Source organism: Pinus tabuliformis, chromosome 3_1, assembly GCF_031772625.1.
Source record: "Pinus tabuliformis cultivar Carrire ecotype Pingquan chromosome 3_1, CPIR1, whole genome shotgun sequence".
In the NCBI taxonomy this organism is placed as follows: Eukaryota; Viridiplantae; Streptophyta; class Pinopsida; order Pinales; family Pinaceae; genus Pinus; species Pinus tabuliformis.
The window spans coordinates 524,791,866-524,818,330 of NC_142301.1; the positions used below are offsets into that span (position 1 = coordinate 524,791,866).

At 36.0% G+C, this 26,465-nt stretch overlaps 1 pseudogene; it reads left to right on the forward strand.

Annotated features, from left to right (window-relative positions):
• Positions 1-687: 687 nt before the first annotated feature.
• Positions 688-25,627, forward strand: LOC149188132 (uncharacterized; annotated as a pseudogene).
• The last annotated feature ends 838 nt before the right edge of the window (positions 25,628-26,465 follow it).

The following is a 26,465-nucleotide window of genomic DNA, read 5'->3' on the forward strand; positions in this document are numbered from 1 at the left end:
CTGGAGTACAGTAAGAACAACATCGTGGGGGTCGACGGGTCCAACACAGTACTGTTACAATAAAAGCGATGCCGCTGGGGGTTAGGTGCCACGACGCTGTGACTGCCTGAGTGGTTTTATTATATGCAACATTCGATGCCATGTGGTATCGATTGATTCCGCCAAGGTTATTGGATATATATATTACATAGCGCGGAGACTTTACAACTACATGTTATATTTAACATATAGTTATACCATATTTAAAATAAAAATGCGCTTATAGTTATACCATATTTAAATCTTATGGAAAAGTTGAGGAGGAGAAGTCACAGAATTTCTAGAGGTCAAATTTTTGTGATTTAATATTTCTTTCGACTGCCACAAATTGCAAGTTTTATGTATTGTAATTTTGCACAGAAAAAAAAAAGAGTTTGTTTTTTTTTTTTTAAACAAAGGCTACAAGGCATAGGCAGTTTTTTGCTAGTATTTAAAACATTGGTTTTGGAGATTATTGTGTTTTTTGGTTGATACAAGATGGCGAAAACTCAGAGTGCCCGGTTTGAAATTGAGAAGTTTAATGGAAAAAATAACTTCGAGATTTTGAAGGTGAAGATGTATGATTTGCTTGTCCAACATGGTGTGGCAAAGGCGTTGTTGGGAAAATCCAAACAACCTTACAACATCACAGATAATGAGTGGGCCGAGATGGATGAACGAGCAATCAATGCTATTCGACTATGTCTAGCTGATGATGTCCTGTTTAATATCGTGTCCGAAACAACAGCTACTGGTTTGTGGACGAAATTGGAGAAATTGTATATGACCAAATCCTTAAACAATAGGATTCTCCTGAAGCGACAGTTGTATAGTTTGCGGATGAAGGAAGGTACATCGATTGCTAATCATTTAAATGCTCTTAATACTCTTCTTGTGCATTTACAAAGTATAGAAGTAAATATTCAATCCGAGGATAAAGCTATTACTTTATTATTCTCGTTGCCCGAATCATGGGATCATTTTGTTACTTCTATAAGTCTTAGTTCATCAGAAACTATTGAGTTTGATGATGTAGTTGCATCCTTATTATCGGAAGAAACAAGGAGAAGGTCGCATTCCAAAACCTCTACATCAGAAGCTATGATGGTTAGAGGTCGTTCGAAAGAAAGACACTCCAGGAGGCCGAGCGACTCACGTTCAAAGTCGATCATTGAGTATAGATCATTGAGCATAGGTCGAGCGACTCACATTTTCAAACATGTGAGACCAGTATACTTCACTATATTTCACTTTAGAGGTAAAAATATATTTCACTATATTGAACATTGAACTTGCATGGACCTGTTGGTTTTGCAAGATGTGTAAGCCACTGTGTGTGAGCTTTGTTGAACAATGTATATCTAATTTAGAGTGTCGCAACATATGATCATTGGCATTGGTGTACCCTTTACTGCTTTGTGCGTTGTTTGTTGTCCTTGGTCAATGAAAAGCATTGAATTGGTTATATATGTTCTCAACACTATATATTAAATTGAATGTGGTGAACATATATGCCTTGAATTACATATATATCGTTGATTCATATGATGTCATACATTGGCTCAATTGAGATTATATGATTATATGTTGGCTAGTTATACTTTGGAATTAGATATGTGAATTGATTTCAATAAATTTTATATGTGCATTGAAGACAAATTTATGCTAGTAGAAGAGTCATAGTTGTAGGAGCGACTCTGAGTTTGAACAAATTTATGCCATTCAAAGAGTGAAGTCAACAAATAAAAATATATTTCAGTGGGAACAAATATTGCTCTTTCGGCATTCTTTTATGTTTGTTTGTAGCAGGTATTGAGATATAAAAGTCTTCAACAAGAACCAATCTGCATTGTCTATTTTGTTGGCTCCGTAAATTTTGGGCAAGAAAGAATTATAGTGTTGAAGGAATACTTAAACTGCTTCCTGGTATGCTTCAAGGATCTTTTGGAATCCCTAAAATATGGTGTAATACATAGTTTGTGAAGGAAAGAAGCACACTATTATCCAAGTTTGGTACTACAGTTGCATTTGGTGTTAGTACTAGCCCTTATGCAAGTTTTTTTGATATGATAATTCTTCATTTGGCCTTGGTGTAACAATTGGCAAAGTGAGCACCCCTTTATTTGGTTTTGGGAGTACATTTGAATCCACAAAATTAAACTCTTCGAAAATCGCCAAACTTGATTATATATTAGAGTTGTTAAGTACTCTAATACATTCCACTGTTGATGGGATGGTACACATTAGCGAGAACACTCTAGGTGATATTAAAACATGTCCGCAATATACATAGGAGAAGGTATATTTTTTGGAGCTTGAATCTCATCTTCAACGAGCAGAATTACAAATTCTGAACCTATTTTTGTTCAAAAAATTGAGATAGGCTCCCATCAGCTGCTAGAAAGCAATCATATCAATGATATTAAGATTGATTCAAATGCAGTACCCATCTCAAGAGCGGGGAAAATTTTAAGAACCCTCCCTAAATTTATAAATATAATAAATGGGCGAATCTCCATGGTATATAGGAAAAATGAAAGGCAATTTTATCAATAATATAATATGTATATATAATTTTTTGGCGAATCTCTCACCAGGCATGGCGAATATTTTACTCAATTATAAAATCTTGTAAGATCTTGGCGAGTCTTTTACTAAATAATAAAACTTTGTAAAGTCCTAGTGAATCTTAGCATAGGCTACATGCTGGTTTAATTCCCCCATTTAAATAGGCTACATTCCAGGTGAATACCATGGGTCAATACCATGTGCCATTTTTATTTTTATTAATTCTAATATTAGGGTTAATAATGGTTTTTTGCATGGTATTAATAACAATCTAGTCCATGGTATTTGTCCCATAGTATTTTGGCCATAGGTTTCACCTAAATATAACCCATTTTTTGAGTGTTCGTAAATATAAGGTGACTTATGGAGTAAATATAAAAAAATGTTTTATTTGTTTACCATACCTCTCGTTTATTTATATTTTTATTAATTTACCATACCTCTTTTACAAATATGGTATTTGGCCCATAGGATTCACTTATAGAATGAGGGTTATGGACTAAATATAAACAGAGGTTTTATTTATTTACGATACGTCTAGTTTATTTGTATTTTTATTTATTTACCATACCTTTTGAGTAAGTATAAAAAGACGTTTTATTTATTTACCATACCTCCACTTTACTTATATTTTTATTTGTTTACACCCTTACATGTATATAAGGTGACTTATGGAGTAAATATAAAAAATGTTTTATTTATTTACCATACCTCTCATTTATTTATATTTTTATTAATTTACCATACCTCTTTTATAAATATGGTATTTGGCCCATAGGATTCACTTAAATAAAACCTATTCTTGAAAATGGGCGAATGGATTCACTTAAATAAAACCTATTCTTGAAAATGGGTGAATGGAAGGTTGTAAGTCCTAATTTCAAGGGCTAAATTTACCTTTTTTACCCTCTCCCTTAAAATAAGGTGGGCTATTTGAGGTGATTTATAAAAATGTACTATGATACAAAATATTCGCCCACTAAAAATTTAAAACCCCTTAATTTCGCCAAAAGGTGAACATTCGCCCCTAAAATTATCCTTGCTCAAGAGAAAATTTGCATGCAGAAGTAGAAATTCAGCATACGCTTCCTAAGCCCATCAAAAAACCTTGGGAAGAGCTTGTCCATAACAATCACAATAATGGTCTTGGATATGGAAATGATGCATCCTTTCATATTCCAGATTTCTCAAAGCCCATCTAGTTTCATAGTGTTGGATTTGTTTATGACATTTCATCTTCAATTATTCTAGAATCTAGTCCTCTTCCAAAGCAGCCACAACAGATTGTTAAATGCCAACATTGTAACCGAGTTGGCCATATGAAATATCATTGTTTTGATCCTAATCCATGTTAGCATTGTCATAAGACCACTCATTCTTCAAACAGATGCTTCAAAAACAAGCCTCCTGCACCAATAAAAATTCATCTTGGATGGATCGCTTCTTGGAAATGAGCTTCAACGGCCAAGAAGATATTTCAGCCATATGCCAAAAACATTTCTAGAGTATTGAATAGTATTATAGTTGAGTTTTCTCCATCTTCTCACCTTGTATCTAATGGGGGGGAAGTGATGCTCATATACAAGCTTCAAAGCCACATCAAGGAAGCTTGAGCCACAACCTGCCATACTAGATTCAGAGTTGTACCCAGAGATGGAGATTCCCCTAAGAATGCCTTTGGTTGGTGGTCATCCTTAAACCATCTATGCGAGGTTAAGACCTCCCTTTTCAGGTTGAGTTTCTCCCTCTTCAAAGAATTCAGGACACTTCCTCTAGCAAAATACTTTAGCTTCTTGGTAGTTTTGGAAGAGTTCTAGGAATTGCATTAAGCATTCTAGAGTTTGTGGTCATCCTTAAGCCATCGCAGGTTGTAGACCTCCCTTCTTCTAGGTTTAAGGTCTCCCTCTCCAAAGCTTCAGGGACACTTCCTCTAGCATAAGACTTCAGCTTCTTACCAAGTTTGGAAGAGTTTTGGGAATTGCACTAAGCATTCCAGTGTTGGTCATCATCCTTAAACCACCGTTGGTTGAAACCTCACGTTCTCCCACCTTATGCCATCATTTTAGAGATCACATTCATCTTATTGTTGTCATCCATTGTTGTATTTTTGTATTAGATCTCTCTTCTTCGACTCATATATACCCCTTCGAATTAAGGGGGGGAATGTTCCACTAAGGGTTGGTGTGGAATGTGAATAGTCACCGAAGTCCAAGAGACCACTTGGTATATGAAGACCAAGGGTCACAAGGAATTGTATTTATATGTGAATATTGTTAATAGAATGACACTCATGATTATCCTTCATACTCATGTCTTCATCATGGTTGTGTTTAACATTATCTACCATTCTCCTCTAAGCATATTTGTGCAATGCCCCTTGACTCCCTACTTTCATTGATGCTTACCTTCTTAAATCCAAACCTAATAAGGAGATAAGACCCTTTGTTGGTATGCATTGTTGCCACATTTATTTTTTCCCTAGTAATCCATGGAAATAGGTGAACACTTTCCATATGAATGTCGATTAGGAAATATAGTAGGGTTTGGGATGCTTCAGATCACAAACACACAAAACAAAATTTATTTTCATAAAGGATTTGTGTTGACAAAATAAACTTTCCATAGACTCAGTTATTAACAAAACAAAAAAAACTTGAGATTTTGGTTGAAAACATGCCCGCTATGAGCCACTTGCTTGACATATGCATTAGATTCAATAATTATATTTTTAAATTCAATTTGCCCTTAATTTTGTTGAATTGTTTCATTCCCCTTGATAGCTTCCTTGATGTAGTCAATAGATGCTTTTGGGAGGGAATCCACAGAGTGGGAGTTCCTTGTAAAACCAATAATCAATTGGTATTGCATTTTTTCAACAAATTTCTCAATTTTCTTACCTTGTATGGCCATCCTTGCTTCTAATCTTTTAGTCCTAACTAAATGAGATTTATGTTGTGAGGAATTTTGTTATTAATATGGGATGCTACTACTTATAGATCCTCAAGTTTGTACACAATCCTTCATTGGGCCTAACAAATATTTGAAATTTCACAAGGATTAAAATGACTAGTGTGACAATGACCCTCCATGCTCAGGGAATTATTAAAACCAGATCCAATACCAATTAAAGGATAACTTCCAAACTATGTAATGCCTATTTTTTTCCAGTCTGTAAATATAATATGTCCTAGTGTTGCTATGAGTTATGGAAACAATATTTTGTCAATTTTTAAGACTAGAATGGAAAATTTAAAACTAATGTAAATGTTTTGAGTATTAACAAGAAAATTTTCAAACAATTGAACTAAAGGGTGGAGTGTCTATACTAGTCATGATATTGACATGAAAAAAACCGACGAGGGGGCTAGAGATCACCTTACCTTCCAAGGAATTAACCTTTATCAAAAATCCATATTAACAAGTCACTAAAATTCAAATTTAAAATACTTCTTGTAGAAATTAATGTGTAGATTATAAACTTCTCATGAAATTTACTAAATCACAATACTAGAAGCTACTCTACTCATCTACGAAAGAAAATTCATGATCGAGAACACAAATCATTAACATGAATCAAGATTTAACACACATACACAGAGATGTATCTAGGGGAAAGAAACTGCTCAAAACCCCTTACTATATGTACTACATTAATCAAAGAATCTAGATGAATACAATATGCTCTGCTCAATCTTAAGCTCAAACTACACCTGTATCTTCTATCCTCTACCTGACTGACTGAACTTGGCCAATACTTAGCCAAAATTTCGAGCCTCCAAGCCCTTATTTCCTTGTGTTGCTCACTAGGTAATTAGGCCCCTATTAATTAGGAAATTCACCAATTTGGATTATGCAATTCTTGCAGGTCCTTCTCTGACTACATGCATGACCTGTACAACTTTGACTAGTTTACCAATGATAGTACACTTCCCTTGAACCCCATTCTCAATTGGGAACTTGAATTCTCTGCATGCATGAGTTAATTTAGGCTAATTGATTAGTTAACTGGATGATTAATCAATATGAAAAAAGTTACACACCCTTGATTGAACCTCCACTAGTTCTATTAACAGTGAGAACTAGTTACATTGACAATAACTCAAATTAACTGAAATAGATTACTACAAATTAGCAATCAATCATGTAGAATTGAACTCAATTGTATCCAACTCAAATTTACTGAGTTAATTGAGTGATAAGAGCCATGTCACCTCAGTTAACTACCTCCAATTATTTTACTAAAATTGAAATTCGAATTTCTCCTAATTTAATCGAGGCAAAATTAAATTAGGAATTTCTTACTGCATTTTCAACACTCCCTCTCAAAAAGAAATGGATTATAAATACCTCGATCCTGCTTCTATGGAACTCAAATTTTCCTCTTGACAAAGCCTTTGTCAAAATATATGCATCTTGTTCCTCTGTCGAAATGTACTGCAACAACATAATCCGTCTCTGCACACAAACTCGTAGATGGTGATACTGATGTTGATATGCTTAGATTGATCATGAAATAATGGATTCTCATAGATTTTGATACAACTCTGACTGTCATAGTAAATCACTATAGAATCTATCTCCTGATCAAATAACCCAACAAGAATATTTCTCATCCAGATAGCCTCACATGTTGTTTGAAATGTAGCCATGTACTCTGCTGCTGCTGAGATGGATGCCACAGATCTCTACTTCATGTTTTATCAAGAAACTGTTGTTGAACCAACACTAAAAATTCCTCTTTAAGTTCTCTTCCTGTTTGATGGACTCCCCACCCAATCTACATCTATGAAGCCTTTCATCTTCACTCCCTATGTTTGTATCTACCAAAGACGAAACTAAGTATTGCCTCTAACAATACATTCTTTGTTTCCTTGCAATACAGTTTAGTTGGCTTAACCATGGATTGACTAAGTTGGTTAACTACATAACAGATGTACGGTCGTGTGTTCACCAAATACATAAGTGAACCCACAACTTGAATGTAAACGGTAGCCTCCACTTCCTCACCTGAAGTGGCATCCTCTTTCCCCTAGTTACCTACTAGAGGAGTGTCCATGGGTTTGCTACTCTCTATGCATAACTTCTTCAATATCTTGTTAGCATACTTTCCCTAAGAGATAAATAGTTCCCCATCTCCTTGCTATACTTCCAAACCGAGGAAATAATGCATGAGTCTCATGTCCTTCATCTTGAACTCTCATACAATGTCCTCCTTGCAAGATCTGATCAGCTGCTTATCACCAATAAGGATAAAGTCATCGACATATAAAACAATAATCAATAATTTACCTTCTTCCATAAGGTGATAATTTTTTACATCTACTTCACTTTTTGTGAAGCCCAAACCGGTGAGATAATTATTGATCTTGGTATACAAAGCACAAGGTGCTTTCTTGAGTCCATACAATGCTCGCTTGAGTCCGCACACATGCGACTTTTTGTCGAAAGTCTCAACCCCTTTGGATGCTCAATATACACCTATTCCTCAATAACTCCATTGAGGAATGTTGTCTTGACATCCATCTAGTGGATCTTCCACCCCATCTGCGCTGACAATGCTAGAATTGACCTGATGGCTGAGTACCTTTCTACAGGAGAAAAGGTCTCCTCATAGTTCATTCCCTCCACCTGAGAGTACCTCTTGGCCACAAATATGGCCTTTTGTTTCTCTATGCTTCCATCTGTTGCATGCTTTACCTTGTAAATCCATCTCAAACCAACTACTGATTTGTCTATTGATCTTGGGACCACTTTCCAAACAATTTTTCTAACAATGGAATCATATTCCTCTACCATAACATCAACCCACACTGGTTGTTGCACTGCTTCCTCAACTCAGGATGGTTCAATCTAAACTAGCGCACTCATCATAGTCAAGCATCTAGTGTACTGATCTAGTGACCTCCTATGCCTGCATTGTGATGTGGGTGCTCCCACATTCTCTTTAGCATCCTACAATAATATGTCAGCTTCCCTGGTCCACTTCCTTACTTATCTGGATGTCTCTACTTGAGTGGATTTCTCCGCTCTCTCCTCCTCTACTTGTTTCTTCTCCACAATTTCCTAAGGTTCTTCCTTTAGATCCAAAATGTCTTGATCATGCTACAATTTAAGCTCCCTCTCAAGAGAATGCCTCATTGCCTTCTCCTCATCAAAATTTACATCCTGTTTGACCACTATCATCTTGAGAGGGGGAAAGTACACTCGATAGTTGTGAGGTGTATTTATGTACCCCAAAATATTCCCAACTATGTTGTCAGCTCTAGATTTTTCCTTTCTTCCTTGAAAACATGACAGCAAACCGATGATACAAAGATCCTAAAGTGTGACAAATCTGGTTTCTTCCTTGAAAAATCTTCCTCTGGTGTTTTCATGCCAAGAATCCTATGAGGACTCTTGTTCTAAAAATATACCGTTGTGTTGCATGCTTCATCCCACAAGTGTAGAGGTAGGCTTTGATCATGCAACATCGCTCGTGTTTCTTCCACAATACTTATGTTCTTCCTCTCAACCATCCCTTTCTGTTGTGGGTTATGAGGTGTTGTCAACTCCCTTTGAATTCCTTCCTTTGCACAGAAATTTTTAAACTCATTCGACACGTACTCACCACCATTATCACTCCTAAGAGCCTTCACTTTCCTACCAGTCTCTTTCTCAACAAGTGCTTTAATATCAACAAATTTGGAGAATGTCTAGTCTTTCTTCTACATGAAGTATATCCAAAACTCCCGTGAGAAATCATCCACAAATATAACATAATACCCATGCTTGGAAATGGAGGTTGTCGAGAAAGGTCCACATACATCAAAGTGGATCCTTTCAAGGATTGCATGCACCCTGCTATCCCCATCATTGAAGATGGATTTATGTACTTTCCCAATGTACAAACTTTTCATGTATCCTGTTGCTTTAGTGCTCCATTGGGAAGGCCTATAGAAATTTGTTGCATGATCTTCAAAGTGCCATGATGCAAATGGCCAAGTCTTCTATGTCATAATTCACCAACATCTCGTATCTGCACCTTCTCTGCTTTTGTGCTCAATTATGCATAATCTTCCACGTCTAATCTGTAGAGGTTCTTCACTCAAACCTCAATTTGCTCCACTTGTCCCGTGGTGATGTGTCTCAAGAAAGCCTTCCTTTTCCTGAATGTCACATCATAGCCATGGTCTTCGAACACCGCGACGGAAACTAGATTCATCTTGAGACCCGATACATACATCACATCCTTGAGCCTAAGATGGGACCCAGACTCCCTATGAAAAGTAACGGTACTAATTTCGATCACGATATACCTTCCATCATCTCCCATCTCAATGTGAATATGGAGGTCCTTCTCCTCCAAGTCATTGAAAAAATATTTTTTGCCCATCATGTGGAATGAGCCACCACTATCGCGATACCACACACTACCCATCATTATGCTTTCCATTCATGCAATGTGGGTAAAATAAAGTTTGAACAATGAAGTCAAGGCTTCACTCACTGCTCCTCCTGTGGTATTCTTTATTTCCTTCTTGTGTGGACATTTCGTGGCATAGTGTCCCAGTTCATGACAGTGAAAGCACTTGATTTTGGACAAGTATTTCTTATTCCCCCCTTGACCAAATTCTACTCTTTATTGGGATTTCTTCACTTTCTCTTTCTTTGCCTTTCCATCCAAGGCACAATTCTCCTCATCCTTGACCTTGGATGAAGTCTTGTCTTTGTTTCTCCGCCTTCTTTCTTCTTGCACTAGACCGAACCATAAAGACTCCCATATTGGTAGTTTATCTCTACCATTTACCGAATCTTGATAACTATGCCAACTCTTGGGAAGGCCAAAGAGGGCTAGAGCTACAAGAACTTCTTAAGGAACAATAACACCAACCCTGCCAAGTTCATCGTGGCACTGTGTAAACCTGCTCAGGTACTGTGAAATTGTTTCATTATTTTGCATCTTAATACTTCAAAGCTTGTCCTTGAGTGTCAACTTCCTATGGTCACTATTGTTCTAAAAAATCCTGGTCAATGTTTTTTACATCACAGATGAAGTCTCTTTCCCATGGATATTTGAGACAATATGATCTCAAACTCCCTCCAATATGATCCTCCTCGCTTTAGCCACATCCTTCTTCCACTGAGCAAGATCTTGGGCATCAGATGTTGGGGGTTTTGTTACATCTATCTTGATGTATTCTAGAAGCCCATTATCATCCAATACTGCCTCCATTCAGCTCTTCCATGCCACAAAATTTTTGGATCCTTCCAAATCATACTCGAGCCTGAGTCCATTGAAATCCATCTTCTCAGTCCTAGAGAAAACATGTAACATTGATCTTCAAATTCAAACCTCTTGAAATGAAATCTTTGTATTCTATCCTTTATTATGAATCTACCTTTGATAACATGTATAAATTTTATGTGTAGATTCTAAACTGCTCATGAAATTTACTAAATAAAAATAACAACAGCTACTCTACTCATATGTGGAAAAAATTCATGATCAAGAACACAAATCATTAACATGCATTAAGATTTAACAAACATACACATGTATTTATCTAGGGGAAACCAATATGCTCAAAACACCTTACTATGTCTATTACATTAATCAAAGAATCTGGATGAATACCATATGATGTGCACAATCTTGAGCTTAACTTGCACCTTTATCTTCTATCCTCTTCCTGACTGACTGACCTTTGCCAATACTTAGCCAAAATTTTGAGCCTTCACGTCCCTATTTCCTTGTGTTGTTCCCTTGGGAATTAGGCCCCTATTAATTAGGAAATTCACCAATTTGGATTGTGCAATTCCCATAGGTCCTTCTCTGACTGCCTGCATAACCTGTACAACTTTTACTAGTTTACACTTGATAGTACACTTCCCTTTAACTCCAATCTCAACTGGGAACTCAAATTATTTGCATGCATGAGTTAATTTAGGTTGATTGATCAGTTAACTGGATGATTACTCAAAGTGAAAAAAGTTACACACCCTTTTCACTAAGTGTGAAAAAAGTTACACACCCTTAACTAAACCTCCACTAGTTTTGCTAATAGTGAGAACAAGTTACACTGATAGTAACTCAAATTAACTGAAATGTATTGCTACAAATTAGAAATCAATCATGTAGAACTAAAATCATGTGTCTCCAACTCGAATATACTGATTTAATTGAGTGACAAGAGCCATGTCACCTCATTTAAATACCTCCAAGTATTTTACTGAAATTGAAATTCGAAAAACTCCTAATTTTAATCATGGAAAAATTAAATTCGGAATTTCTTGTTGCATTTTCAACACTTCCCTTTGTCTTTGTTCCCCCAAAAATAATTTATTGATAAGTTTGGGTAGCAAGGATACCAACCAACCACAATTATGAATGTACGGGAGTTATTAATTGGTATTGAAGAGGATTTCAACAAATGGTACAAAAATAAACCACTTCGATCTCCCAGGTTTAACCACGAAGTTCCCTACCACAAGTAAGAAAATCATGAACCTTCTTGAGCAAGAATGGGGATGCAAGTCGGGTTGAGAGGATTATTCCTGCAGGTGCGGGGAGTGTGTATCATCCATGGGAGATGTAGAAAGAATTTTTATGAATTTTGGGAGTTCCAATGAGCAGGAAGAGCGAAAATTATGAGTTGGTTTGCTACTAAAATTTATTATCTATCGGAAATCATGAAAAAGGTTTCCAAAAGTGAGTTGGACCTATTGCTAAGAAATTGGGTCTATTAAAGCTTACATTTTATGATTGAAAATGGGAAGGGAATCCTAATTCCAACTTAGGTGAATGGGGTTGTGAATTATGACAGTTGGGTGAGTAAGAAAGCACTTAGGGCGAGGGGGTGTTAAGGGATTGCATGGGCAATGAAGGGAGTCCCTATATTGATACAATTTTGTAGAATGAAGGGCATATGTATAATTTATGGAATTCATAGGATCAATGGGTAGTAGTCTTTCTACCATTTGACTACCTATGAGGGAGAGGCCTTCACACCCATAGATTTCCTTGAGAAATTGAGTTTACCCTATTAGTATCATGGTCTAACTAGGGGGTGGCTAGTTGTAGAAAGAAATAAGTGCAATCGAGCATATGGTTGGCTGAAAAAGAGCTCACCCTTCTTCTGTTATAGGAAATTGATTTTTAGATAATTTTTTTAATCTATTTTAATGTTATTTATCAGTTGTAACTTATTTATTATTACTTGTCAAAATAATTACTTATTGTAGGTTATGGCATTCACAATATTGATTTGTAGTGACACTGTTGGGATTATTAGGTTGTTGGGAAATGGTGTTAATGGTATCATTGGGAAAATATACACTTGGCCTTAGTGACAAGCTTCATCAATGGAAATATTTAGAATTTATAGGAAGACTAGGTAATTTAATCCTCATAGAACATCTAAAAATAAAATTTTAAAAAAATCATTGGTGTACATATGTTCCTTATACAATAATGGCCCAAGGTCTAGTTTATAGTTTTGAGCATTAAAGGAATTTAGTACTCTTTAAATCTCATCAAGGCCTTTCAATATTTTATTTATTACATGCATAAACAATAAATTAGTAATTAATAAATATGGAATATAAAGGAATTTAACCTTCCTAGTATAAATTTTGGTTTATTTTCATCAGATTTGTTATGATGAAATGTCCTATGGAATATCCATGATAGATTATGGTTCTTATGGGTATCAGAGTAGGTTACTTTAGGGAATCTTGTGGGAAGTTGTAGGGGATCTAGGAAGCGATGTAAGTAGAAAGTTGTGGAACCCTAACCAAGGCTAACAATTTTGTTTATAATAACCTTGGTGCATCAAAGGAGAGATTCTTGAGGCTGGAAGCATAGGTCATAGATATCAACTGCAATATGAACCTCCTTATGGTGTCTCTAGAAAACAAGTTTAGAATCAAAGAAGGTGGAGGTTCCAACTCAAAGGTTGGATTAGAGGGAAAATCAATAGATCATGAAGATCAATAAAAGAAGTCCAAAAAAGATCCCGAGAAAGGGTATCCAAGTCCAAGTGTCATTACCCATTCATAGTCCCCATTTAAGATGTAATTTAAGATTAACATAAAGTCATATCAAGATGAGACAAACTCCCTAAAATCGAAGCATCAATTAAGACAATTAGAGGTATATTTTAATGCTCACCACATAGATGAGGAACAAAAAATATCATTTACTAGATTGAAGTTAGAAGTAATTTCCTATCCTAGTGGGAAATCCATATAGAGACACTTATCTTGGAGGGTTATCCTCTAGTAACAAAGTGGGATTAATTCAAAACCCTCAAAAAGTCCCAATTCTACCCTATTAGGTGTGTAGATGACCAATGGATCGAATGGCACTACTTCATGTAGAGGAAGGGGAAGAGTGTATAAGAGTACACCAATGAATTCAAAAAGATTAACATCATGTTGGGTTTCTCTCCAAAGAACCCAGATGTACTCCTTACTTATCTTGAGGGTATACAAAGCCATCTACGAAATAAGATGATGTTTTTCAAGCCAAGAATAGTGGTTGAGGCTTGTGTATAGGAAAAATACCTAGAAAACATAGGTCAAACAAAAATGGAAATTAAGTGACTCAAAACAGAAGCAACACCAGGAAGCTTCCAGGGAAGAGGAGAAGAAGTGGAAAGGGGGGAGGAAAAAATAAAAACAACCACTACACATTAGTGTAAGGATCCTAGCAATCATTGCAACCGTTACAATATTGATGGTCCAACATAGAAGAAGTGTTGTAAATTGTATATAAATCTACCCCAAAGAAAGTTGGGAAGAAAAAGACACTTATCACCAGAGATTTGGGAAACTAGGTGGAAAGTAGCTCTGATGTGGATGATAAGATTATTTTCACATCAATGCAGAAGGAGGTGAATCTGAGCAGCCTTCATCATCGAGAAGAGAAGGAAATGACCAAGCTCTTCCACATAAAGATACATATTAATAAGACCAAGATCAATGTTGTATTCGATTCGGGTTCATAGAATAACCTCATAACAATGGATCTGGTCAACAAAACTGGGTTGGAGGTTTGTGATCATCCTAGCATATATCCATTGGGATGGGTAAATACGGATGTGAAAATCAAGTTAAGAAAACAACATAGAATAAAATATGTTGCCATTGATGAAGTAGAATTGAATGTAGTTCCACTTGATATACATGGGTTTTCGTTTGGGAGTCACTATATGTACATGTCAGATGAAATATTCATGCAAATAGCTAACTATCATTACTTCATCGAGGATGGAAAACCATGCATCATCAATGCACATAAAGTCAAGTCAAAGATTTCATTGGTAAGTTCTAACCAAGCCGATAAATTAATCAATTCTAACAAGAAATATGTTTTACTAATTTTAAGAGAAAATTAGTCTAATGAGGAGTTAAAAGGTAAAAGGTGTCCCTAGAGGGGTGATGATTAAATAACAAAAAGAAAATTGGAAAGGTTATTGTAATCATACATGAAGCGTTCTAAGATCTTAAAGGGATACCACCCAAGAGGGAATTGGAGCACACGATCTAATTATTTTCCGACTCTCCATTGCTAAATATTGGGATGTACAGACAATACATTCTAGAAATAAGAAAAGTGAAGAAGAAATTGCAACAACTATTGGAGCAGCGTGTGATTCAACCAAGTACCTCACCTTGTGGGTCACCCGTCATAATTGTGCCAAACAAAGAAGGGACATGGTAGATGTGCTTCAATTACAAAATGTTAAACAAGATTACACTTGAGAACAAGTAACCATTTGTTAGGATTGATCATCTATTAGATTAGTTGTAGCAAGACAAAAAGTTCACCAAGTTGGATTTAAAATCAGGGTATCACCATGTTTGAGTTAAGGAAGAAGATACCTAAAATACCACCTTCAAAACTAGGCAAGGTTTTCATGAATGGTCAGACATGCAATTTGGTATATGCAATACACCACCTAAATTCATGAGATAAATGAATGATTTACTATTCCCTTATCTAGATACATTTTTATTGTTTATTTGGATGATATGTTTTATAAGTCTACCTAGGAGAAGCACATCTCACACTTGATGTAGGTGTTAGAATCATTGAAGAAGATCTAGCTACTGGAAAACCTCAATAAATTTGAGTTTTCACAAAAGAATTTGGTGTATTTAGGTTATGTGATTGTGGGAAGGGAGCTCAAGATAGATCCTTCAAATATGGAAGCCATCATGAAGTTTTGGTGCATATGAATGTATTTGAAGTTAGGAATTTCATTGGAGTAGCACAATAGTTGAGGAAATTCATAGCTTCATTTCCAACCATAGTTGCACTACTCCATGATATAACAATAAGTGGAAAGAGTTTCCAATGGGGGAAGGGTTAGTGTGAGGCATTTGAAGAGCTAAAAAATAAAATCAGTCGAGCATTATTCCTTGCATTACCAAACTTATAGTTACCCTTGAAAGTGGATACATATGTGAGCGGGTATGACAAGTCAGCAGTCTTGATGTAGGGAGGTAGGCCTATATGCTACCATTTTGAAGTGTTTCATGGGGTGGTTTTCAACTTCCTTGCCTATGAAAACAATCTATATACCTTGGTACAAGTTGTCAAAAAGTGGAAACACTATTTGATGGGAAAGAGTACCATCATCCACACAGATCATGATCCACTATAATACTTGCAGGTCTAGAGTAAGTTATAATACAATAAAGACTACAAGTGGATAAAGTTATTACAAAAATTTAATTTAGTCATCAAGTATAAGAAGGGAATCTCAAGCAAGTCGGTTGACATGATTTCAAGGCCACCCACATCAAAAATTATAGCTTTATAACTCTAATGCACATGAAGCCTTTCACCCATGATAAATACATAGAGGCATATTTAAAGGATGAGAACTTCAAGGAGGTATTTTACCAAGTGTAGAGCCAAAGTCATGCAGATTATGAAAATAACATAATTTATTATCATATTCGGAATGGTTTCTCTAAAGGTTAGACAAGATTTGTGTTATTAAAGATGAGTTACTACACTAATAAGAGAGGCTTACACCTCCAATATTGCTAGGAATTTTGTTGTGGGGAATAAAATGGCCAACTTATAGATGTATGTGCTAGCCCGGAATGTAAGAATATATAACACGGTTTATTAGAGGATGTAGTATTTGTTGTACCTACAATCCTAGTAATAAGAAATAGGGTCTATACCATCCCTTACCTTTACCCACCTATCCCTAGGAAAGAATTTCCATGGAATTTGTGGGAGATTTAAAACCAACCAAGAAGGGAAATGACTACTTATTCATGGTAGTTGATAGGTTTAGTAATATGTGCATTCTCATGCGTTGTAAAAAAACCATCAAAGGACAAGAACCAACAACCTTGTTCTATAAATGGGTCTGGGTGCACTTTTGGAGACCAAGGAGCATCATTTCAGACAATGAAATTAGGTTTCTCAGTGCATTTTGGACGAAATTGTGGGAGAATATGGGCATCACTTTGAAGAGGCATACAACATTCCATCCATAAATAGATTGGAAAACAAAAGTAGTCAACAAGACTTCAGTGAAGCTTTCGAGGGGTTATAATCATATTAAGGAAGAAAAAAAGCTTATAACAAATGTTTGTTATAACATTGGTTTTTACAAGAAGCCTATTATGGAAGCAAGTGAGGTGAAGAAAAAATTGCAAAAACTACTGGAACAAGGTGTCATTTGACCGAGTACATCACCATGTGGGTTATCCATCATCATTGTTCTAAATAAGGATGGGACTTAGTGGATGTGTATTAATTGCAGGTCATTAAACAAAATCACACTCAAAAACAGGTACCCCATGCCCAAGATAGATTATTTGTTGGATCAGTTGCAACTAGTGAAATACTTCACCAAGCTACCTGGAAAACCTCCTTCAAAACTAGGCAAGATTTATATGAGTGGTTAGTTATGATATTTGGCCTATGCAATGCAACAACTACATTCATGAAGTTAATGAATGATATATTGTACCCTTTGAGGTTTCTACGAGTTTCATGATTTTGTAGACTTTCTTCCGGATTCATCGCATTAGGTTTCTTTATAATCGACGTTTTGAACCAACAACGATCATCTTCAGGATGCGAAAGGTTTTTAAAAGACTGATCTTATTTTTCAAATATATATAGAGGTGTATGAGATGTATAGCCGACAATTATTAGTATTTGTTAATTATAATTTTAATTGTTTTATTATATTCTGTCAATTTTGATTTTATTTATGAATTTTTTTATTTTTTTTATAGAAATTGTCATTTTTATTAGGGTTATGGTTATATTCACACTATTTATTTTAAACATTATGTATTTTAATTATATTTATTTTTGAATTACTATTTTTAATTATTTAAATTAATTTGATTATTTTAATTCTTTAATTTTATTAATGATTATTAATAAAATTAAAGAATTTAAATAATCAAATTAATTTAAATAATTACAATAGTAATTCAAAAATAAATATAATTAAAATAGTAATGTTTAAAATAAATAGAGTGAATATAACCATAACCCTAATAAAAATGATAATTTCTAAATAAATAAATAAATAATTCACAAATAAAATCAAAATTGACAGAATATAATAAAACAATTAAAATTATAATTAACAAATACTAATAATTGTCGGCTAAACATCTCATACACCTCTATATATATTTGAAAAATAAGATCAGTCTTTTAAAAATCTTTCACATCCTGAAGATGAACCATCATTGCTGGTTCGAAACGTCGATTATAAAGAAACCTAATGCGATGAATCCGAAAGAAAGTCTACAAAATATTGTACCCTTTTATAGATTCATTTTTTATTGTCTATTTGAATGATATATTAATATACAATGTTTCCTAGGAGGAGTACATTGCACATTCAACATGGTTGTTGGAGACATTAAAGAAGCACCAACTGTTAGCAAATCTCACAAATCATGAGTTTACACAACAGTGTTTGGTGTATCTTGGGTATGTGATAGGTGGAAGAGATATGAAGATAGATCCTACCAAGTTGGAATCCATCATGAAATGGCTACTGCCTACTAATGTTTCTGAGGTTAGGAATTTCATTGGGGAAACAAAGTACCTGAGTAAATTCATAGCCTTGTTTTCAACAATGGCAACACCACTCCATGTTATAACAATAAGTGGCAAGAGTTTCCAGTAGGGAAAGGGTTAATAGAGGGCCTTTGAGGAGATAAAGAAGAATATCAGTCAAGCACCGATTCTGCAATTACCAAAGTTGTAGCAGCCCTTTGAAGTGGAGAAAAATATGAGTGTGTAGATTATGGGAGTAGTCTTGATGCAAGGAGAAAGGTCTATATGCCACTATTCTAAAGTATTTCATTGGGAATTTCTTACATACCCTTATGACAAGGAGTTATATGGCGTGGTGAAAGTTGTGATGAAATCGAAGCATTATATGATGTGAAAGGAGACATTAATCCACGCATATCACCAACCGCTACAGTACTTGCAGGACCAAACTAAGCTACAACAAATCAAGCATTACAAGTGGATGAGATTTATACAATAGTTTCATTTAGTGATCAAGTACAAGAAAGGAAGCACAAACAATTTGATTGACCTGATTTCAAGGCCACCTACATCAAAGATCACAGCTTTGGGAACTTTGATGCACATGGATCCATTTACCCATGATGCATACAAAGAGGCATATTCGAAGGATGATGACTTCAAGGAGGTGTTTCAACAGTTGCACAACTAGATTCATATGCATGATGGTAACAACAACATTGACTACCATCTCCAAGACAGATTACTCTATAGGTTGGATAATTTATGTGTTCCTAAAGGTGAGAATTTATAGTTTATCAGAGAGGATCACTCCTCTAAATTTGCAGGATCTTTGTTGTAGGGAAGATAATGGTTAACATATAGAGGTATATGTATTGGCCCAAGATGCAAGAACAACTATCCAGGTTCATAAGAGGATGCATCCTTTGTTGTACCAATAATCTTAGTAATAGGAAACAAGGTCTATATCATCCTTACATGTACCCACTCATCCTTGGGAAAACACTTCCATAGACTTTGTGGGAGGTTTACTAACAACCAGAAGGGGACATAACTATCTATTCATGGAAGTTGACAGGTTCAACAAGATGTGTGTTTTGATGCCATGTAAGAAGACTATCAATGGAAAAGAAGTAGCAAACTTGTTTTTTGGACAGGTCTGGGTGCACTTTGGAATACCAAGGAACATTATTTCAGACTCGGACATGATATTTCTCAGTGCATTAAGGACGATATTGTGGGATAATATGGACACAAAATTGAAGAGGTCTACAACATTCCATCCTCAAATAGATGGGAAAACAAAAGTAGTCAATAGGAATTCAGTCTATATTTTGAGGGGTTATAATAAGCATTTGAATAATTTGGATTAAAATCTGGTATATATACAACACTCCTATAACATATTAGTCCACACTTTTACTAGTAAGTCCCCAGTTGAAACTCGTTTTGGATATTTTTTTCCTTCGCCTTTGGATATTGCATATGGGTAACAAGGAGGAGGGAAGGATGATCTTATAAGGGATGCCTTGAGGGCTAAAAAAATGTTGAGAAGATCAGGAATATCCATATATAGGAGCATGAGGCACTACAGAAGTCACAAGAAATGCCATATATGATCAACACAAAATAGATTTGTTCAAGGTGGGATTCAGAGTATGGTTACAGTTGAACAAAGAGAGTCTACAGGTTCCTAGTAAGAAAATCAAGGCTTTGTAATATGTTCCCTTTGATATATTGGAAAAGGTAGGAGATAATTCCTACCGACTTAGTCTACCCCCATACATTCACATTTATTAAATTGTGACTGTGGAGAATCTAAAGCTCTATGAGCCTTCCATGCTAATTCAAGAAGAGGAATAGGTCATACCTTCTATGGAGGATTTGGCACTAGATGCTCAACTAGAGTTGATAAAAGATTTAGTTTTGTATAAGATATCCATAACTACAAGATAGGGGCAACATTACCTTTGGTAGATTAGTTTAAAAAGAAAACTTCTAAGAAAATCTAAATGGTACACTTGACAGGAGGTTGAGGAAAAATTTCCTCACCTCATTTAGTAGAATATTTTAGGGACTAAAAGCCTCCAAAAATTGGAAGGTGTGATCCAGATCACTATATTTTTTGTCATCCATCTTGATGTTGTTAGAGTGGAAAAAGTGGAGGAATCAATTCATAGGACTATTTTTATCGGCATTTGGCAAATCTGGGTCTAAAACTTTCCGAGAGAATTTTGGGGCATCAAATGATATTTTTGGCGGTAAAACTTTGACATTTTAGCACCACACATTTTTTTTTGTATTATATAGACACAGATGTTTCCAATGACGTAGTAATCACCTCAATCATAGTTTTTATGAAAATATTATGCCACTCATAAGTTGACCTTCTTATTTTCACCACCATAGTTTGAGAGGATGTCACGTCAGCCCCCATTATTCATGGAAAACGGGCTAGCCATGTGTGTATGATGAAGAAGGCTCTACAAGGATCCATATTACAACTTAGGTTAAGGTTGTTGAACCTAACCACTAGTAGGCTATTGCGATATGTTATAACTAGTCCACCAGGAGGAAAAGGGGGTTCCATTATTTTCAAGTGCATTTGTTTCATAGGTGAGAAAAAATAGCTAAGAGGGATAGGAGATAGAGCTCACAAAGAGGATTTGTGCATTGCAGTATCCCATGGGAGACAAACCATATGTATTTGTACTTAAAACCATTTTATATTTAAAGAGAGAGAGAAAAGTGAACTCACCTTCCAGCTGGGTTTTTTCTCAAATGGGTTTTCCAGGTCATACCTCATGTCAAGTCATGGTTTGTGAGTTTTTATTTTGTTATTCTCAATTTTCTACACAATTTTAATTTTCATCCATATGCAATTAAAAGTAACCTACATATCTAGAAATATAAAGATAAATAAAACCATAATAGTGTATGTTTTACATTTTTAAATATAGTTTTATTTGATATCTTGTGATGAACTGTCCAGTGAAATATCCACGACAATTTATGAATCAGGTTCCATTCTATTATATTGCATCTTATTCAACAGTACAACAAAGCAACTAGAAGTGGGAGTGAGAGAGCCTAACAGAGGTGTTTTTTGTTCTATAGTATTATATCACGTCACATGTCTCAGGTGACTCCATAGAGAGTGACTTCTCCTTTGTACTTGCATTATTTCCATTTTATACAGAAGACAATAAAACATCCTCACCTTCCAACTAGTTTTTTCTCTCATAAGGGTTTCCCATATAATATCATGTGTTAATTGTGGTTGGTGTGTGATTGCATCTTTTGTTTTTCTCTATTTCAACATTTTATCTATTACATGCATAAACAATAAAATAATAATTAAAAAAATGGAATCTAAAGAATTTAATTTCAATTTAATTTAATTTTTATTAGATCTATTTTGATGAACTGTCTAATGGAATATCCATGGTAGTTTATGGATGAAAATAATACCCATAGTAACCTCAAATTTATGAAGATGCAAAGAAATTTGTAAGTCTCATTACTTTGGTATCTTTCTTACCTATTCCAACATAGAAATGTGTCTTGAAATTTCAAGAGAGGTGTCATAAGTAGAGTAAACCATAGCCCTTATGACTTGGCACTTATTCTATGAAAAATAATATTACATTACTTTTTCTCCCAAGTTTGACATGATTCTAAAGCTAGCCACTATGCATGCATGCATTAGCGTAGAGAAGGGTTGTAAAGTTGACAAGGTGATATATATAGATCATTTTTAAATGGAATTAACATAACTTATAGATTTGGAATATCAATTCTTTTAGGTTTAGATCTGAAATATGTAGACATGTTTACCATACCCAAAGTATTTCTACATCAAATGCTCATTCACTAGGCTCTTCATCAATTATGTTATTTGTTAAGTCTAGTACAAAAGCAAATTGTTGTATTGATACAATAAATGCATTGAATTGACAATGTACCTACCCGGTTGATTTTAATACCACATCAAACTTGAATCATTTTTGGGAACCTATACCTTTTCAATTATTTAATAGAGGTATATACTATTGTATATTCCATATAGATTATTACCTCATGTCCTTGGAACATAAATAATGTTGAGCATATTGTGGTAAAGTTCACTATTGTTCAAGTGCTTCTCTACCAATTATGAAATTCAAAGACTAAACAGATTTTAAAGTGGAGTGAAATGTGGTGATTAGTGGGTTAAGTAGCATTATTTTCATTTGGGAGGAGGTATCTATGGCTCTAAATAACGTGCCTTGCCAACTAGGTTTCTAGGCAAAAATAACTTAGGGTGATTCCACTATACATTTTTTTTTGGGAATTTCGCATTACAAAACTGCGTATATTTTTTAGAACTTGCTTCGATGTGTGGTCCACCAATCTGAAAATATTGGCCCTTTTTTAGGAGATTGGTTCATGGAGACCTAAGATTCATAGTCATTGTGTCATACCTAGAACTTTCCCCTTGATGTGCGGTCCACCCATTTGAAAATATTGGCCTTTTTTCAGGAGATTGGTCCATAGAAACCTAAGATTCATAGTTGTCGTGTCATATCCGGGAAATTGGAAATTCTTGTCTTGTGAGATTCTTAGTCGTTGTGTCATACCTAGAACTTGCCCCCTGCCCCCTCATGTGCGATCCACCAATCTGAAAATATTGGCCTTTTTTCAAGAGATTGGTCCATAGAGACCTAAGATTCATAGTCGTTGTGTCATATCCAGGAAATTGGAAATTCGTCTCTTGGTAGATTCTTTGATGGAGCATATTCCAAGGGTACATGTGGTTGCGGTGCATACATTGTGTTGGGGCTTTCTCATGCCTTTCATTTCTATTGATCTGGATCTAGGGTTCTGGAACAAACTGCACAATAGAGGTGGTGGCTCTTTGGGGCTCCTAAGGTGTGCATCATGGCTTTCTATTGAGGATATTCAAATAGTCGAAGATTCTAAAATAGTTATTATTGACTGGGCATGTTGGAAAATGTAACTCCTACTTGTCTCAGTTGTGATTCTTACTAAGTAAAGGAGTCTATTCCTAGTAGTTAGGATCTATTTCCTACATTGGTGTGTGGTTGAGATATTCTCTCAACAAACAGATTGTATGTGCATTTATATATGTAATTACATTTGATTAATGAAAATATAAACATTATCAAGTTTTATCATGGTATCAGAGCCCTCAGGGCCTTGCCCTCTGTGGGCTTGGCCCCTCCTGGGCATAGGAAATAAAGAGTTGGTGATTTTTTTTTATTTGTCCATTCATTCGGGCTAATCTTGGCGTGTAGAGAGTCGTCTGTGGTTTTTTTCACTAATGTTGAAGAGGATGCGGAAGATCAGTGTTTGGACATTCAATTTTTCAAAGCTGTGGAGCTGTTTCACAGTCAAGTTGTATACTGTGTAAATTGAAGTGGCACACAACGTTGTGTTCAGATTGTGCTTGTCTGACAGTAATCGTATCTGGGTGTTGGAGCTGCGTCACATTAGCTACCAGATTTGGTGAGGTTGTGTATTCTATCCGGTGTGGTATGAAGTTGAAGATTCGAGTGAACTGCCTGGCACAGAGTCCTGATCAAGCCCTGAAATTCGCAAGGGAGCACACGTCCTGGCCTATTGATAATCCAAGAGACCATCCACCAATTATTGAGATTGGATGGAGGTATGGGACGAGCACAGAAGATCTGTTGACAGGATTAGAGATGCATTGTCTGGGTTGGAGATCTATTTACTTCTGGCCTACTCGACCTGCATTTAAAGGGGTGGCACCTGCTATTGCTTTGGATCGTTTAGCACAAAGGAAACGGATATCTTGTGGACTGTGTTGGTAGTGTTGTATGCGATATTGCATGCTGCTTGTTTATTGTCTGCCAAATCACTTTTCTTTTCCATTTTCATTTCGTTTGCATTTTCACCATTACATTCATGTACTGAAATCCTCACTGTAAGTGGGGACGAATGGCCGCAACAAACTTTTAACAGTCTAATCAATGGCCCTCGCTTTTTTGGTTGCTGTCAAAGTGCCGGGGCAGATCGGATGGATGCGCTGAGAGCAATAGAAAGGGAAAGATCAACAACCGTTTGAGGAGGGGAATTGGTACGGTGATTGAATTTGACCTTTGGATTCGTCATTGTTGCTTGCTGTGCATTTTTTTGTCATGTCTCTGGAGCCTTTCCAACACATTGAAGTTGTTGTTGTTATGTTTTTAATGGGCGGGCAGGTGACTATGAGCGCAGGGGAAGAAGGATAGGTTTTGCGGCAGTATCAAGCCTAACTTCTTCTACCTTCCAGTTATTGTAGTCGGTCGGTCGATCGATTCTATGAGCATTTTGCTTTGGCATGGACGACTCCAGCAGTTCTGTGTCGGTGGACATTGAAATAATCCCTTGGGGAGGAAAGGAGGAAGTTGTCCAGACCAGCTATGGGCCCGTGCCAGACTTTGTATGCAGAGATCAAGGGAAACCATCTCTCATCACTTACTCCTAAGATTTCAGACCCAAAGAGCATTTGGTTTTTATCAGCAATGTGTTTCCAGCATGTAATGAGCTTTCTAGAGTTTTGGTGGGCTAGTGATGGAAGTTTTCAACAATGGTGGAATGAAGAGTGATTTTGGTGGATATCAAACACATCCTGTTTCCTATTGGGCACTCTGGAAGCATTCTTCATATCTATTGGGTTGGTAGAAACAGGGTTTTCAGTCACACCCAAGAATTCAAAAACAGATAATGCAACCCCCTATAAAATAGTTGCATCGCCTCTGTTCACTCCTCTGGTAATGCTGGTCATGATGTTCTCGGTTGCCATGGTGACTGCAGCAGCACTTGTGTGGCATGTGGAGTTTGGTGATACTGCATCCCATTCTTTCTCAATTGCTCGATGTGAGGAAGGGAATTGATATGGTGCCTATGTCCGTGATGCTGCCGTCTGTTATTGGTACTACTATTTTGTGTGTGATGGTTGAGCATCCCTGGTACTACTATTTTGTGTGTGATGGTTGAGCGTCCCACTGTACATTTCAGAGGCATCTCCCGCTAAAATCATAGGAGCGGCCTTTGAGCAGATCAAGAGTTGTGGTTGTTTTTCAAATAGTGATCAAAAGTCATGTTGGGTAGAGATATAGAAATTTGATATTTTGTTAATTTGACAGTTTTTTAATGTCTTGGAATCATGGATAAAATTTATTGTGCCTTATTGAGTCTAGCTAACTCAATTTAGCTAAATCAATTTGGGTAAAGTTATTTTGTTATAATTCGTGACTCTAACAAATGATGATAGGTTAAGCATGGAGTTCCAAGATTTAATTGACAAAGAAAAAGATGCCCAAGATGTGAAACGAGCAGCAACAATGATTAAATGATGATGGACAATGAGGTGAAAGTGTGAGTTTGTTTGTGGAATAGAATCTATTATGTTGTAATGTGAAACACAATTGTAATGTCAGCAAGTCTAGGATGTTTTATAGTGGTCTTTATGAACTGTGTACCTGGTAAATCCAGAGTTGGAGTGTGAAATGTAAGCCTTTTAAGGCATGTGTATACCCATACAGTTAGTGGTAATCTAAAAGCCACTTTGTATTTGCAGTGTCGGTTTGTGGTAAGCTAGAAACCACATGTAAGAGTGAAGTGGGACAGAGAGCCCTATTGGCATGGTTTAGGGTTAGCCGAGAAAACCCTCGGCATGGTTGAGTCGAGTCTCTGGAGTGCCCTAGTGGCAAGTTTGTGGCCCATAGTGGCTGGAGTTCCTTCGTGGCTGTGTTGAGCCTTCATGGCTATGTTTAGCCTTGGTGGTTGAGAGCCCTTGGTGGCATGGTTGAGGGTGATCCGATAAAACCCATAT